At 41.3% G+C, this 13,707-nt stretch overlaps 1 pseudogene; it reads left to right on the forward strand.

Moving 5' to 3' along the window:
* On the forward strand, positions 1–11,653 carry LOC146688736 (E3 SUMO-protein ligase KIAA1586-like; annotated as a pseudogene).
* Positions 11,654–13,707: the final 2,054 nt, after the last annotated feature.

The raw sequence follows: 13,707 nt of genomic DNA on the forward strand, positions 1-13,707 counted from the left end.
ATGCTGTATGCCCTGAAGTCCAGTGAAGGCATCATGGTAGAAATTATTGCTGTAGCGCTTGTGTTTGAAATATTCCCAGTTAAAACGAGTATTTTAATTTCCCACCTCCTATTTTATTGTTTTCAGAAACAGCTTGAGGAGGACAAGACGTTTGTTCTGCTGGACAGTGATGACGATGACGACAACAATGAGGAAAAAAATACAGAGGATTTTTTGGAAGATGACAAAGAGACAGATATCCATGATGTGGCTGGGTAAGGCTCACATACATGCACACACGTAGTTCATCTTCTTCCAAGTACTCACACCAAAACCCAATGTGTGTAATAAACATTAAAAACCCTTTCCTTAAAATAAATGTTTTCCTGCTAGGTGTTGTGCCTGTAGCATTTTATTAATACTTTACTTTTTCAAAGGATATGTTGATAATGCTCTGACAAAAATATCTTAGTTTAACACACTTGTTCTTTTGTGATATGGAAGTGATATGGTGGTTCATTGGTCTTTTCATAACAAGAGGTTTGTGACCTTAACCCCCACTAGAGACCTTTTTTGGTGTTTCCTCTAATCTCAGAATACCTGCTACTGACCAAGGCAATAATGGACAGCAGGAATAGTTTACTATTTGGCCTCGAGGACTGGCATTACAGTGTCCCGTTTTAGGGGTCAAACCTTGTTGGTTCTGCCATAATGTCAGGGTCAGTCGTTGAACCTTTTATGTCTGTATGTCTGGCAGCCCCACCCAGTAAGCTGTAGTTTTGATGCTTTTTTTTGGGGGGGGGGGGGGGGGGGGTATTCTCTCTTTCTTTTCTCCCCAGTTTCCCCATGAGGATGTTTGCAGGGCAGTGTTTGGAGCCATGGGTCAGTTTTGTCAAGCTCAGCACAAAGTGTGCAACGAGAATCCCACCGAGGACAACCACCAGGGTAATACAGGATACCAGCATGCTGAATTAGGCAGTGCATTGTCTGCACTGTATCAAAACTACCCCGGGTTGAAAAAGTTTCTAAACAGAGATAGAAAGTTACATATAGATTTTATGTCCTGGAACATTATACCCACTTTGAACTGAAATATTAGGGTGACCATATTTGACAGTATTTTGTCTCTATCCACCTCCGTCCAATTTCCAATTTACCCATCATTTCTAAGATACTCGAAAAAGTGGTTGCAGCTCAACTTCATGTACACCTGGTTAATAATAACATCTACGAGAGATTTCAATCTGGTTTTCGCTCATGTCACAGTACAGAAACTGCTCTACTTAAAGTCACTAACGATCTTCTAATCGGAGCTGACTCTGGTCTTCTCACCATTCTCGTCCTTTTAGATCTGAGCTCAGCCTTCAACACCATTTCTCACTCTGTCCTTCTAAGCAGACTTTCCTCTCTCGGCATCTCTGACACACCCCTCGCCTGGTTTCAATCATATCTCCTCGACCGTTCCCAGTTTATTCAACTAAGATCATTCCGCTCTCGTCTATTCCCCGTCACCTCTGGTGTACCTCAAGGCTCAGTTTTAGGCCCTCTTCTCTTCATAATATACATCCTCCCTCTAGGTACCATTTTCCGCAAATTTGATCTTCAGTTTCACTGTTTTGCTGATGACACCCAGTTATATCTCTCTTGCAAACCTGATTCCTCCCTCCCACCTTCTTCCCTTACAGAATGTCTATCCGAGTTAAAATCCTGGTTTAGCTCTAATTTTCTAAAGCTCAATGAGGATAAAACTGAGATCCTCCTTATTGGCACCAAATCCAACCTTTTGAAGGCGAACCTTTTCTCACTCACCATCGATAACTCCACAGTTTTCCCTTCTCCTCAGGTTAAGAGCCTTGGTGTCATCCTAGACAGTTCGCTTTCCTATAAATCTCACATCAATAATCTCACCCGTTCTGCCTACTTCCATCTACGTAACATTAACAGATTGCTTCCTTCTCTTTCCACCCAGTCTACGTCCATTCTTGTCCACAGTCTTGTTACCTCCCGTATTGACTGCTGCAATTCTCTTCTGCATGGTCTCCCCCAAAAATCCCTCCATAAGCTTCAACTGGTTCAGAACTCTGCTGCTGTTCTTCAGGAACTTCACTGGCTCCCTGTGAAATTCCGGATAATATTCAAACTTCTTCTGCTCACCTTCAAGGCCCTTCATAACCTCGCTCCTCTCTACCTTTCTGACCTGTTAACCACCACCTGTTCTGCCCGTTCACTTCGATCTTCTTCTTCTATCCAGCTTGCTGTACCTTCCTTCCACCTCACCACCATGGGAAGCAGAGCTTTCAGCTGCTCTGCTCCCAGGCTGTGGAACTCTCTGCCCTCAGAAATAAGAAATATTGGTTCTCCCCCAGTTTAAATCCCAACTCAAAACTCATCTGTTCAAATCTGCATACTCACTGTGAATCCACTGTTTGTTAATTTTGTCTTGTGCTTTTGTTTTATTGTTCTTATTCTGCCATTGTTTTACTAAGTGTTTTATCCTATTGTAAAGTGTCCTTGGGTGACTTGAAAGGCGCTCATAAATAAAATGTATTATTATTATTATTAAATTCATCTCATGTAAACAACAATTGGCGCACAGCGTGACATGAAAAAAGGCACACACCTTTGACGTTGCGTGACGAACTCTGTATTCCTCGTCCAAACGTAAACACAAAAGCTGAGTTTTAAAAAATCTCTATTTTCAGTGATTCGAAACGCTGTTTATGTGTGGACGAAAGGCCTAAACACATAGAAACAGCCTCGTTTTCATAAATACCCGTGTAGGTGTGGACGTAGCGTAAAAGAGTTAGTAGTGTATTTTATTACTACCTGTAATTTATTGCAGTTTACTTTTATTTGTTTAATTGTTTACTAAATGTTTGACTCTGAACCGAAGCCTGAATTTTATTTAAGGTACCAACTATTCAGGCAGTAAACGGCTAATATGAGAACCCAGTGTGTTAAATATCAGTACCAGTGGTATTACAGTTAGCTAACCAAAACTTAACAAACATCAGCTAGCGTATTTACAGCAGCCGTGTCAAAAAGTTCCCTTGTAGCCGGGCAAAGTAATGCTAACGTTAACTTTAATCATACCTGCTGAATAACTTCAATGTCAGGCTGTGACAGAATCTGTTCCAGCTTTTCTGTCATCTCGACCCCTCAGCTACCACCTTTGAGATGACGGTTTTGTGATGATAACGTTACTGTTAGTTAACGTTGACTCGTACACTAAACGAGTTGCCTCCACTTAGTGTGTCTTCTTCTGAAGTATGCGACAGCTGCCAAATATATCAGCAGATTCTCTCCTGGTAGTTTTGAAAAGATCTGCTCGAGCTTGAGCCCTCAGCACTACCACCTTTCAGATAACCTATAGTCTGCGACACCTGCCAAATATGTCAACAGAGTCTCGCTGGGTAGTTTATAAAAGTTAGCTACCGAATTTGCCTGAGAGGAAAATCAGTTTTAAATAGTGGGGACCAAAAATAAAGACTAAAAGATTCAAGCATCGAAACTCGGTCCGGTCTGCCAACGCTCCAACTGCCAGCAGATTTCAGGGTTTTTTACATCCCCCACTTTGCCATGCCTGATGTGCCACCTCCTTCAGCCACTGAGCAAGTCTTTTCATGATGTTGTGTTGACTGTTTTTCTACAAACAAGTAAAATATAATGCCTGCAAACTGTAGTTGTGTACTGTCTATGGAGAAAAGTGTCAAAAATATGTGGAACCAAAGATCCACACATCCAGATACCACATTGGTCTTTGCTGTTCACTGACAGGTGAACTGACTGTGTTCATTTTAAGCAGTTTGATTGGTTAGAAGTGTTAGACACATATTTATACTTGTTTAAATGCATTGTGTTATGCAAAAACCTTTATCTTATGTTGTTACCTACAACAGTAGTTCTGTATTCTTATCTTGAATGTTTTAATTCAAGATTTTAATGTTTTGTACAACATTTGTTTTTTCACTACATTCTGTAAAAAGTGAGTGTCAAATGTGAAAAGTGGTTCGCATCACTGCATTAACCGGGTCCCTTTGACTGTACTGGAGGCTGTAATTCACATAGTCAGTGTCATGTTGCCATGAATATGATCTGAAACCAGCAACTGAGCCCATAAACCCATCACTCTCTTTCCTGTACTTTCTCAAATAAAGTTGGCATTAGAAGCATGTATTTTGTTTAGTTATAACTATGAAGGCTGGTGTAATTATACAGAGTACTGCTACTGCAAGTCAAAATAAAAAAATCTAAGGTTCATTGAGATGTGTGAACTTGTAGTACTTTTTTATGTTGAGACTTAAAGTTTCCATTATTATTATTATGTAGTATAAAATTTAGGATGTCATGACAAATACGTTAAACCACATAATTTATGGAAATATGCTATAATTTAATGACCAATACATTAATTGTCTTTAGTGTATAGAGATGGTGGCATTTGGACTTTGATCGATTATTATGTGCAGTTGAACTGACTGAAATTTTGTATGTATGCATAACTTAAATACATACTTTTAAATATGTCACTGGCAGGACGGCTCTTTCAGGGTATCATCATAAGTTGAAAGAGATTTCCAGTGATGGTCCATCTCTCTAACAACAATCTTCTTTTCCTCCTCGAGTCTTCTTACTGCCATGATGATATCGAATGCCTTTCTCTTTGCTCTAAGGCTGACAGACTGAAATGCATTTAGAGCAAAGTTAGATATCAGTTCGCAAAGAACGTCTGAAGTCGTAAGTGATTTTAGGTTGACAGCTGAAGCTTGTGCTTCACGTGTGCTTGTTGTTGCTGCTTAGAAGAAATGAGATAGTTGCACTTAACATAAAGTCATTGTGCAATCAGCATCACATTTTTGAACCTGTTTTTGCTCAACTCTTCTGCCCGCTCCTTTACATCACAGTCATCCAGTTGACTGTCAGTCACTGCCAACTGAAGCTGGCTTAGAACAGCTTTTGTGGCCCACATTAAAAAGTTGGGATTAAAAAACAAAGCATTAAAGACATGTTTACTCCAAATATTTAATTCAATTCAATTCAATTTTATTTATATAGCGCCAAATCACAACAAAAGTCGCCTCAAGGCGCTTCATAGATACAGAGAAAAACCCAACAATCATATGACCCCCTATGAGCAAGCACTTTGGCGACAGTGGGAAGGAAAAACTCCCTTTTAACAGGAAGAAACCTCCGGCAGAACCAGGCTCAGGGAGGGGCGGCCATCTGCTGCGACCGGTTGGGGTGAGAGAAGGAAGACAGGATAAAGACATGCTGTGGAAGAGAGACAGAGGTTAATAACAGATATGATTCAATGCAGAGAGGTCTATTAATACATAGTGAGTGAGAAAGGTGACTGGAAAGGAAAAACTCAATGCATCATGGGAATCCCCCGGCAGCCTACATCTATTGCAGCATAACAAAGGGAGGATTCAGGGTCACCTGGTCCAGCCCTAACTATATGCTTTAGAAAAAAGGAAAGTTTTAAGCCTAATCTTAAAAGTAGAGATAGTGTCTGTCTCCCGAATCCAAACTGGAAGCTGGTTCCACAGAAGAGGGGCCTGAAAACTGAAGGCTCTCCCTCCCATTCTACTTTTAAATACTCTAGGAACAACAAGTAGGCCTGCAGAGCGAGAGCGGAGCGCTCTAATAGGGTGATATGGTACTACAAGGTCATTAAGATAAGATGGGGCCTGATTATTTAAGACCTTGTATGTGAGGAGCAGGATTTTGAATTCAATTCTGGATTTAACAGGAAGCCAATGAAGGGAAGCCAAAACAGGAGAAATATGCTCTCTCTTTCTAGTCCCTGTCAGCACTCTTGCTGCAGCATTTTGGATTAGCTGAAGGCTTTTCAGTGAGTTTTTTGGACATCCTGATAATAATGAATTACAGTAGTCCAGCCTGGAAGTAATAAATGCATGAACTAGTTTTTCAGCGTCACTCTGAGACAGGATATTTCTAATTTTAGAGATGTTGCGCAAATGGAAGAAAGCAGTCTTACATATTTGTTTAATATGTGCATTGAAGGACATGTCCTGGTCAAAAATGACTCCAAGGTTCCTCACCGCGTTACTGGAGGCCAAGGTAATGCCATCCAGAGTAAGAATCTGATTAGATACCATATTTCTAAGATTTTCAGGGCCGAGTACAATAACCTCAGTTTTATCTGAATTAAGAAGCAGAAAGTTAGCGGCCATCCAGGTCTTTATGTCTTTAAGACATTCCTGCAGTTTAACTAATTGGTGTGTGTTATCTGGCTTCATGGACAGATAGAGCTGGGTGTCATCTGCATAGCAGTGAAAATGTATGCTATGTCTTCTAATGATACTGCCTAAGGGAAGCATGTATAATGTAAACAGAATTGGTCCTAGCACTGAACCCTGTGGAACTCCATAATTAACCTCAGTGTGTGAAGAGGACTCTCCATTTACATGCACGAATTGGAGTCTATTAGATAGATATGATACAAACCACTGCAGTGCAGTACTTGTAATACCTACAGCATGTTCTAATCGCTCTAATAGGATATTATGATCAACAGTATCGAACGCTGCACTGAGGTCTAGCAGGACAAGCACAGAGATGAGTCCACTGTCAGAGGCCATAAGAAGATCATTTGTAACCTTCACTAAAGCTGTTTCTGTGCTGTGCTGAGCTCTGAAACCTGACTGAAACTCTTCAAATAAACCATTCCTCTGCAGATGATCTGTTAGCTGTTTGACAACTACTCTTTCAAGGATTTTTGATATGAAAGGAAGGTTGGAGATTGGCCTATAATTAGCTAAGACTGCTGGGTCTAGAGATGGCTTTTTGAGTAAAGGTTTAACTACAGCCAGCTTGAAGGCCTGTGGTACATAGCCGATTATTAGAGATAGGTTGATCATATTTAAGATCGAAGAATTAATTAATGGCAGGACTTCTTTGAGCAGTTTTGTAGGAATGGGGTCTAAAAGACACGTTGATGGTTTGGAGGAAGTAATTATTGAAGTTAACTCAGAAAGATCAATTGGAGAAAAAGAGTCTAACTTAATATCAATGGTACTAAGAGTAGCTGTAGATAATATTACATCTGTGGGATGATTATTGGTAATTTTTTCTCTAATGATAAAAATTTTATTTGTGAAGAAGTTCATGAAGTCATTACTAGTTAACGTTAAAGGGATGGTTGGCTCAAAAGAGCTCTGACTTTTTGTCAGCCTGGCTACAGTGCTGAAGAGAAACCTGGGGTTGTTCTTATTTTCTTCAATCAGTGATGAATAGTAAGATGTTCTGGCTTTGCGGAGGGCTTTCTTATAAAGCAGCAAACTATTTCTCCAGGCTAAATGATGATCCTCTAGATTTGTGACACGCCATTTCCTCTCCAGATTACGAGTCATCTGCTTTAGGGTACGTGTTTCAGAATTATACCACGGAGTCAGGTACTTCTGATTTGAGGCCTTAGTTTTCACAGGAGCTACAGTATCCAGAGTCGTACGTAGTGAGGAGGTGAAATTATTAACAAGATAATCGACCTCTGTTGGGGTAGCGTTCAGATAGCTGCTTTGCTCTGTGTTGGTACAGGGCATTGGAGATGATAACAGTGGGTGGATTATATTCTTAAACTTAGTTACAGTGCTTTCAGAAAGACATCTACTTTGATAAAGTCTACTCTTCACCGCTGTGTAATCAATTATTGTAAAAGTAAATTTAGAACACAGAGGAGTAATCATCTAAAAATACAATACCAATATCATGACCTTCTGATATTGGTGGGTCAGGGAGGTGGCCAGGTTGTCTAACGTTTGTTGGTTCCAGTGCATGGCCATAAGAGTTAGCATGTCTGTCCTGCAAACAAAGGAAACGTAATGTTACCATTTTCTCTCATCATAGTTAGACACTTCAAATCTAGTGCAGGATTTGGCCTTCTCGCATGCTTTGGACTAATGTTTTGTGGTAATTGCAATCTTTGACAGAACGACACTGCTCCACCGCCTCCCCTAGTGTCAAACCAGCCCCATCCTGATATGCTCCACTCCATTTCACCTGGATATAAGCACACACACACACACACACACACACACACACACACACACACACACACACACAGAGAGAGAGAGAGAGAGAGACCAATAGAGAGGCAGAAACAGAGAGACGAACAAATAAGGGCAGCAGTAAGTACATATTTAAAAAAGACTGACGTGGTTCTTAAAAGTGCCTTTGGGAGTTTTTGAAAAAGCAGATTTGGGAAGCACTAATAGGCTGATTGATGAAGAACTGTTGGGAACATTTTTTTTGTTTTTGATGCAAGTTACCCAAAGTCATGCGCCCAGGTTCTCTAGCATCTATCCCAGGAATACATGAATCCCAGGACATGAACCAAATATGATCAAATGAATGAGGGCTCATTTAGCTCTGATGGAAGCGTGAAATGTTGCTCACAAAGGTGTATGAAATGATCTGAAAGGGAGATTCCCTCCTTCTTCCTCCGAGGGGCGTGGGCTGAGGGCGTGAACCCGCAATGAGGTTCAGCGAGAAAAAGAACGAGAGAGAGAGAGAAAGGCAGAAACAGCTGATCAGCGCCCTGCTGACCCTCCTGGCTGTGACATTTTAAACCAAACGTTAATTGTAATATAACCCTTGTGATGGGTTCAAGTTTCGACCCAATTTTTGGTAACCTCAGCTTGGTCAATTTAACACAATTTCTGGACAGTTATCGTAACTCAGTGTGCTGGGTCAAACCAGTAACCAAACACTGTTCAGTTGAAAAAACCCAACGTTGGCTCCATATTTGACCCAGCATTTTTTGTGTGGCATATTTGAACTAGGACGCTCTCAACCAGTTGTTTGTGCAGTAATTTAAAGATTTTTTAAAATTACTTTTCATGTTTTTTTGGCTGAATTTGTGCCTAAAAAGGATCAGATTATAATAGTTGGTGATTTTAATATTCATGTCTGTTGCCCTGATGGTCTGCTTGCTCAAGAGTTTTTAAATGTATTCAGTCATTTTACCTTTAAAGTCCGTTGAAGGCCCTACACACCAGCAGGAGCACACTCTGGTGTTATCACATGGTTTATCTGTTTTATATTTGGAAATTGGGGATTCAGTGTTCTCTCATCACAAACCTGTTTCTCTTGTGCATGAGTTTAAAGCTTGTGCTCCACTCCGCCGCTGCTCTCTTCTCCTCCACTTTTATAAAGAAAATCTTTACCGACCCTGAGATTACTTATTGGGCCCACCCCAGATGAGCTGCTTTTGCAGTTCCAGGAAACCTGTACTCAGACCCTGAACACTGTGAACCCATTAAAAACCAGGCGCCCAAAACGTGTTCCACAGCCCTGGTTAAATGAATCCACCCGAGCAGTCAGGCGTCAGTGTAGGAGAGCAGAGTGGAAGTGGGAGAAAGACAATTTGCAGGTTTCTTTTGAAATATTAAAAGAATGTTGGAAATTAGATCAGAATACAGTGAAAATGAGAGAAACAGATGTTTTTCTCAGATCATTGTGTTAAATTGTCATAATCCCCGTGTTCTTTAAGACTATCAGCTCTACTCTAAACAACCCTGAAAGCCTCTGCTGACACATGTCATCAGTTCCTTTCTTTCTTTGTGAACAAGGTCGAGTCTGTCAGGTCAGCAATAGTTCTTCCTACAAATGACCCATCAGTGTTTATTCCATGACTGTAAACATGTTTCCATTTGTCACTTCAGTCTTTACTCTGAAATACAGGAAATGACATCATGGCTCAAAATCTTTGTCGTTCAAACAATTCTTTATTTAACAGTTTTTTAACTTTATTTAAGAACTTTATTTAATAAAATACATTCAATAAAAACAGAAAGAACAGGAAACTGATTTTTCATCCAACCACTGAAAAAAAAGGTAACCACTGAACACAAACACTGCAGAAGAACAATTTATAAAGATTAACATGGAACTACAGGAACATTTTGATTCATTGCCTCATTAGAACGTTAAGGAGAGCCCATCTCTGTGGAGCCTGATCTCCAGGGTTTTAAGTTGGACTCTGACGCCAGAAGAGGATGTTTCTCTCTCTTCAGATTCGCTGTCGTCCTGTGATGGGAACGATTTCAGCGCTGCGTGATCGCGCTGATGTTTGCACAGAGCAGATAATGAAGTGAATGTTTTGGCACATTGGTAACAGTGAAACAGTTTATTAGTAACGTGGAATCGTTTGTGTGCAGAGTATGAACTGAGATTCCTGAAGCTCTTGTCACACTGCTCACAGCTGTAGTTTCCTTCCATGTGTGCACGTTCATGCTTGCTACGACTACCTGAACATGAGAAGCTTTTGTCACAGTGTCTGCACTTGTATGGTTTCTCTCCTGTGTGGACTCGTTTGTGTGTTTTAAGGTTACTTGCCGTGTTGAAGGATGACCCACACTGATCACAGAGGTGCTTTTTGACCCCACTGTGAATCAGTTCATGTCGTTTTAAGCAGTGCTTTAAGTGGGCCGGTACGCGCCGGTACTCAGTACCGCCACTTCTAAATATAGCTCTTGAGAGTACCGCCACCTCTCCATGCGCCCAGGACGTGCTTTTAGCGTACCGGTACTCTCATTTGCACATCTGTTATAATCGTTTGGCTGCGCTGCCGCTTTACAGAGCGCCCTTCACAAGCACGCTTCCTAATTCGTCCCACCGAGAGCAGAGACTACATTACCCATACACCAATGTGTTTTACAAGTGAAAAGCGCATGCGTCGCTTTTGCCGTTGTCATGTCAACAACTCAACGTGGTCCGGAGAGGGTGTGTAAAACGCGCAAACAGCTGCTCGGTTAAAATACAAAAACAATGAACACTTAATATGCTCTCCTGGCATCAGACTCTGAGTAGTAAAAGAACAAGGTCAGAATCAGAGGACTCGCTGGCTGACACCCCACCAAGCCAGAATGATATCGCTGCAGGTCAGACGCAAGCTAATGAAAGCTGCACTAGTGCCGCAGCCGCGGACGACGGCACTTTTTGCGACGACGAGAATGACACCATTTCTACCGACGACAACAGCCGCGTTAGCGAGCATGAGTGGCCAGAATGTTGGTCCCAAGCACAAGTCCGGTATTTCTCCACAAATTACAAGTGGCTGATCAGCAGAAATCAAAAGTTGGGTTGTAGTGTGTGTAGTCAAGTTTGTGCTCGCGTGGACATGCAGCAAGGGCAGAGAGTGTCGCAGGAGTGGAGTGGGTGCTTAATGTCGTCTTTTGGAAGGGACAAGGCTGCACAACAAAACTCACTACGAAAGAAAATAAAAGAGCACAGAGACTCAATTTATCACAAGAAAGCAGTTGAAATAAAAGAGAAGGCAACACAAAATACAATGCAAAAACACACTGAAGATATGAGAAAGGCTGACTACGCTTCAACTTGCAATGTGTTTAGAACAGCTTATAAGATTGGCAAGCATGGGCGTCCCTTTACAGACATGCCAATAGATGTCCAGTTGCAAGTTTTAAATGGTGTCAAGATGGGCAGAGTTTTGCACTCTAATAACTCATGTGCAAATATACTGGATCACATTGCAGCTGAAATGAAAAAGAAGGTAGTCAATGACATAGTGATGAATGAAAGAAAATTGTGTGTGCTCATTGATGAATCCACTACAATAAGTGGAAAGTCTGTGCTTGTCGTGTGCCTGCGGTCAGCTATTTCCAGTGAAAATCCAGACAATATTTTTTGAACTGATTGAGCTGCAGGGGACCACAGCAAAGGACATCACTGAAGCACTGTTAGGATGTCTTCATAATAATGGCTTTGACCCTCACTACCTACAGGAACATTTGTTGGCATTTGCTTGTGATGGAGCCTCAGTGATGCTTGGGAGGAAAGCAGGAGTTGCTGCGCAGCTTTGTTCCAAATTCCCTTACCTGTTTGTCTGGCATTGTTCCAATCAATTCAATTCAATTCAATTTTATTTATATAGCGCCAAATCACAACAAAAGTCGCCTCAAGGCGACTCAATCACAGACTGGAACTGGCAGTTTGTGATGTTTTGAAGGAGGTAGGAGGAATCAACCACTTTAAAATATTCTTAGATCAGCTTTACTCCCTCTACCATGCATCACCAAAAAACCAAAGGGAGTTAACTGAGAGTGCTCACAATGTTGGACAACGTCTCCTTGTGATAGGCCGTGTTTTATCAGTGCGTTGGGTTGCTTCAAGTGAGAGAACAGTGAAAGCAGTATGGGAGAACTACCAAGCTCTGCAGGTACACTTTACAAGTGCTGCTGCTGATAGCAGCAGGGACTCAAGAGAGAGAGCAAAATACAAAGGACTCAATGATGTTCTCACTACTGTTTCTTTTGTGGTCAATCTTGGCATCATGTATGACGCTCTCACAGAACTCAGTGACCTCTCAAGAATGCTCCAGAGACGGGACATGACTTTGGATCAAGCCGACAGGCAGCTGGACCGACAAATCCGGGTGTTTGAGTCAATGGTATCCACACCTGGTCCCTACACACAAACTGCCATTGAAGCTGAAAGGGAGAAAATCTTCAGAAATGTATGCCTGCATGAAAATCAGAGGGTTATAAAAATCAACCATGGCCAATTTTTCCATAGCCTGGCTGAAAATGTTAAGTGCAGGATGACTCCAACAACTTCCTTGCATGTCAGTAAAACCTCATCTGAAAAGACAGATAGTCACCTCCTCTCAGACATCAAGGTCCTCCAGTCTGACTCCTGGCCTGCATCTCTAGATATTCAATATGGGGATGCAGCGGTCAGACGTTTATGTCAGAGATTCAGAGTTGGGGAGAGGGAAAGTGTCCTAGGATTTAGGGAGTATAAAGACCTTAAAGCTTCCAAGACACCAGCAGCCCTGAAGCCGCTTCTTACAGCTGTCCACACCATTGCAGTATCAACAAGTGAATGCGAGCGAGCTTTCAGCTCAATGAATGATACTTTGACAGATAAAAGAAACTCTCTCGACATCAAAAGGCTTTCAAATATGATTTTCCTGAAATGCAACGGACCACCCTTGGATCAGTTTAACGCACAAACATATGTGCAGACATGGCTGGCACTAGGGAGGAGAAGTGCAGCATCCACAAACTGCGAAGCCCAAAGTGAAAGGAAAGTGGAGCCCAAAACGTGCTGGAGCCTTTTCTAGGTAAAATGATTTGTACAGTATTTCTCATTTTTCATTTGGTGTACTGTGATTGTATTTTGCTGAATCTGCTTTTGTATATTTTTCAGGGGTAAAGAAATGAACCATCTTCAAGACTCAAGATTATGTTCTACTGTTCTATGGTTATTATGTTTGGGTTGCTTCAAGTGAGAGAACAGTGAAAGTAGTATGGGAGAACTACCAAGCTCTTCAGGTACACTTTACAAGTGCTGCTGCTGATACCAGCAGGGACTCAAGAGAGAGAGCAAAATACAAATTAGTTTATAATTTATTTTATGTACATTTTGTTAAAAAAAATTTCAATACCTTTTTGCACATTTTATTTATGTTCAGTAGCTCTTTCTAGCTCAAGCAAATCCACAAACTAATAAAATGATTTATTATTTAGTATAAGGTTGTCTGTTGACTGTTGTATATAAAACCCATTCAATATAGTTGTTGTTACCTCAGGGGAGGCGGAAAAAAAATAGAGTACCGGCACCTCTTTTGGGCCACTTAAAGCACTGGTTTTAAGTCACCTGATGTGGGGAAGCTTCTCCCACATTCTTTGCAGTATTTCAGTTTGTCTCCAGTGTGTCTACGTTGATGTCTTTTTAGGCCAG

Source organism: Copadichromis virginalis, linkage group LG17 (assembly GCF_057382275.1).
Source record: "Copadichromis virginalis isolate Kocher_CV1m ecotype Utaka linkage group LG17, C_Virginalis_male_GT1.1, whole genome shotgun sequence".
NCBI lineage: Eukaryota > Metazoa > Chordata > Actinopteri > Cichliformes > Cichlidae > Copadichromis > Copadichromis virginalis.